The sequence below is a fragment of the Cricetulus griseus genome, chromosome 7 (genome assembly GCF_003668045.3).
Source record: "Cricetulus griseus strain 17A/GY chromosome 7, alternate assembly CriGri-PICRH-1.0, whole genome shotgun sequence".
Classification (NCBI taxonomy): domain Eukaryota; kingdom Metazoa; phylum Chordata; class Mammalia; order Rodentia; family Cricetidae; genus Cricetulus; species Cricetulus griseus.
Genome location: NC_048600.1, coordinates 106754437 through 106758563, shown reverse-complemented (window position 1 = coordinate 106758563; position 4127 = coordinate 106754437). Strand labels below are relative to the sequence as shown.

Below are 4127 nucleotides of genomic sequence, written 5' to 3'. Positions count from 1 at the left end.
ACTCAAGTCATTAGACTTGCATCTTTGGGCAGTAAGTGTTTTTAACTGCTGAGTCATTTCACTGGCCCTATTCACTTATTTTAAAGTCTTTGTGGTGCATGAAGTTGAACCCAGGACCTTGCATATACTTGAGGTGCATGGAAAATTTCATCCTCGGCCTCCATGACTTTCAACAGTTCTCTATAAAGTGTGTGAACCAGAGATGTCTACCATGCGGATGGGAGAAATCCATATTTCTGACCTTAGAGAATGCAAGGTTGGAAAGGCCAAATTGGTTCCTTAGGACCAGACACAAGGTGTGACTGAGATGGGGCCATGTATAGTACATCAGAAGATTCTGGAAACAGGGAGAGAATAAATACCAAGAAAATTCTGAGATGGTGACTGAAAGTGGACCTACGGGTCAGGGTGGATCTTTGTGTAGGAAAGTCTGCTTCTCTACAACTAAGTCTAGAATGGGGGGGGGTGTGACACTCATTATAACCAATGTTTGGAGTACAGTTGGGGGAGCACCTATGACATCTGATGACCTAAAGGATTGAGTAGGGTTTGAGTGAGAGATTGTAGAAGTTGGCTTTTGTGGATATGGACATCAGGAAGGAGCGGAACCAGAACTCCTTATGTGGACTAAGTGCTTTGTCACAGGACAAAGTGCTGCGCTGTGCTGTGCACACAGCAAGTGTCAAGTTCGGTGAATGGCATCACCAGTCATCTCCAGACCCCAAACTAAGACTCAGTGTTGGCATCTGCTTCTCCTTTCGTCAGGCCACTGAGGCTGTCAATGACACTGTCAACTGGAATAGCTCTGGGTTTGGTCCATTCTTCATAGCCCCTACCCTGGACCAACATATCTCCCTTTTCCTGGCATCCTATAACAGCTCTCCCAAAATTCCCTAGAGTGCACACTTTCTCCCACTGCTACCATGCCTAGCCTGTTCTCCATATTGTTTCCAGAGATTTTTTTCAAAATGCAGATCCAATGTGTCTCCAAGCCCCAACTTCTGCACCATTTGTTAGATCTCACTCTAAATATTTTTTTTTTCTAATCGGGTCAGGCCTTTCTGCTATTTGCTCTCAAAGCATCATGCACTATTTCTTCCAAGTAATTATTATGGTTTAAGTTATGCAATTCTTGCATGTGATTAATAGATTAATTTCCTTCTGCTCACCAGGCTCTAAATTCCGTGAGGAAAAGGACAGTGTCTATTTTTTGCTCATCCATAACTGTGTTTCCTAAGCAACCAAGACAACCTATAACTTGGTAGCTGGTAAATGAGTAAATAAATAAATCCATTTTAGTGAATGAAAGACTTAATGAGTAAATGGCAGGGAATAACTAGCTACAGCTGGGTATGTATTGAAGGAAACATGGAGTAAGATAGAACACCAGGTTAAGACCTCTTGCCTCCTGCAAGATTCAATTTTGAACCACTACTTAGAAATGGTGGTGGCTGGGGAGATGGCTTGGGGGGTATGCTGGCTAGTTTTTGTTTTTGTTTTTGTTTTTAATTGACACAGACTAGAATCATCTGTGAAGAAGGAAACTCAGTTGAGAAAATGCCCCCATCAGGTTGGTCTGTGGGGAAATCTTTGGGGACATTTTCTTGATTGATTGCTGTTTGAGGGCCATCCCTGTTGGTGATGCCATCCCTGGACTGGTGGTCCTGGGTTCTATAAGAAAGCAGGATGAGCAGGCCATGAGGAGCAAGCCAGTACACATCTTCTTCCATGGCTTCTGCTTTAGTTCCTGCCTCCAGGCTCCTGCCTTGAGTTCCTGCTGACTCCCTTCATGATGAACTGGGATCAGGATGTGAGATAAACCCTTTCCTCCCCAAATTGCTTCTGGTCATGGCGTTTTATCACAGCCATGGCTAAGAGCATTTGTTCAGGAAGCATGAGGGCCTGCGTTTGAGTTTCCGGTACATACATTTAAAAGGCTGGGAATAGCTGCATGTACCTGTAACCCCAGCATCAGGTCAGGGGGAGAGACAGGTTGATCCCAAAAGTTATATGGCTGACCACCTTAGCTGAAATGGCTCATCCAGAGACCTTGTCTCAAGGAAATAGGGTAGTAAGTGCTAGAAGACACTTGAATGGCATCCTTCTCTGGCCTCCACATATGTGTGCACAGGTGTGCAAACTCTTCTCTGGTCTCCACGTTGTAGCACGAAAAAACAAAAGACCCAGAGACTGATATTGGGGTTCAAGCTTCAAGCTGAAGATCACAAAACCAAAGCAACGAAGCCATTACCTCTTGCCTCTACCTCAAGCTGAAAGGGATGATCCTGTTTCCACGAGCTCTCACCAAGCCTCAGAGCTTCCTCTCCTCAGTGTAGCTGGAGAAGGAATGCCTCTACCTTTTACACCTCTCAAATTCTAGGATTAAAGGTGTGAGCTCTGATTCACTCTCCAGTAGCCCACAGTGATCTTGAACTCAGAGATCTGTCTACCTCTTAATCCTGAGTCTTGGGATTAAAGGTGTGTACCTATACCACCTGACCTCTACAGCTTGTGGCTGACTTTGCTTTCTGAATCCTCAGGCAAGCTTTACTAAATCTATATAATATATCACCACTGTCACCACACATGTGTGCACAGGTGTGTGAACTCTTTTTTTAAAAAAAAAATTAATGATGGAAACAGAAATATACCTAAAAGTAAAGCTTCTGGAAAAGCCACTTGTCCTTCACTGACTGGTATCATCCTTCAAATTTGACCTTGGACTGCTGCCTGGTCTTGCAGTTCAGAGCTGGGTCTCTGAAGGCATCCTTGTTGACACAGTTTTGTCCAAGTGGATCCACAGAGCCCCTTGTGCACATGAGGTGACTGTAGTTGTAAACTTTTGACAAACGACTTGATCTTTGATCTATTGGTTGATTTTCTTCATGCCCAGGGCAGCTGTCACTTTTCAGGGATAGCAGTCAATTCTGGCCACCAGGGCATGGCTGTAAGTGTGGTTGGAGGTGTTTTTCAATGTTCTTCATGATGACAACTTTGCATCTGGAGTAGCATTCAGCCAGGGCCAGCTCCACTCTCCCTGGTTTCATGAACTTGCCCATGTTGACAGTAAGCAGCAGGCACCCAGCAGAAAGGAAAGAAGGGCACCTTCTACTGGAGAATGTTTACACTAATGTGTGTGAGCTCCTCACTTCCCCATGCTCTGCTATTCCAAATGCTCCCTCAAGCATATATAGTGAACAAAAACTAGTATTCACACAACACACACACAGAGAGAGAGAGAGAGAGAGAGAGAGAGAGAGAGAGAGAGAGAGAGAGAGAGAGAGAGAGAGAGAGAGAGAGAGAGAGAGAGAGACCAGCAGCATCTAGGGGAAGGCAGGTAGATCTTTGTGATATGGCCAAGCTTGGTCTACATAGCAAGTTCCAGGCCAGCATGGTTACATAGTGAGATGACATCCATGCTCCTCCCCCACCCCTGTCCCACAAAAACAAACAAGTGTAACCATAAAAGCAAATTGGCTCCTTTCCAGGTTTGAAAGAAAATGGCCCTTCAAGGGAGTGGCATTCTTAGGAGGTGTGGTCTTGTTGGAGGAAGTATGTCACTGTGGAGGTATGCTTTGCGGTCTTATAGATGCTCAAGCCGTGCCCAGTGGGACAGACCATTTCCTGTTGCTGTGAGATGAGATGTAGGACACTCAGCTACTTCTACCATATCTGCCTGCACAGCACCATGTCACACCATGATGATAATGGACTAAACTTCTGAAAATGTAAGCCACCTTGAGGCATATGTTTTCCTTTATAAGAGTTGCCATGGTCATGGTGTCTCTTCATAGCAATAGAAACTCTAACTAAGACACCAGGCAACAATGAACATACTGGACTTACAACATCTACGGAGCTTTCAGAAGAAGAGGTGGGAAGCCACCCTGGGAACAGTGAGCATTCTGGATGGGGTCTGTTCGGTGGAACGATAGCTTCTCTGGGACACGGGGTATGTCACTGATTTTGAATCAGAGATACCTGCTTCTGGGGGCTATCTCTGGAAACTTCTTCTGACTGTGTGCATCTGTAGGGTGTGGTGCCTTCAGGGGCAATGGAGTAGACCCCACTTTACGGATGGGGTCAGCGAAGAGAAGTAAGTACAGTGTGGAGGAAGAGATTTCACA

At 45.2% G+C, this 4127-nt stretch overlaps 1 pseudogene; it reads right to left on the bottom strand.

Moving 5' to 3' along the window:
- Window positions 1–2651: 2651 nt before the first annotated feature.
- On the bottom strand, window positions 2652–3059 carry LOC118239216 (annotated as a pseudogene).
- Between the last annotated feature and the right edge of the window lie 1068 nt (window positions 3060–4127).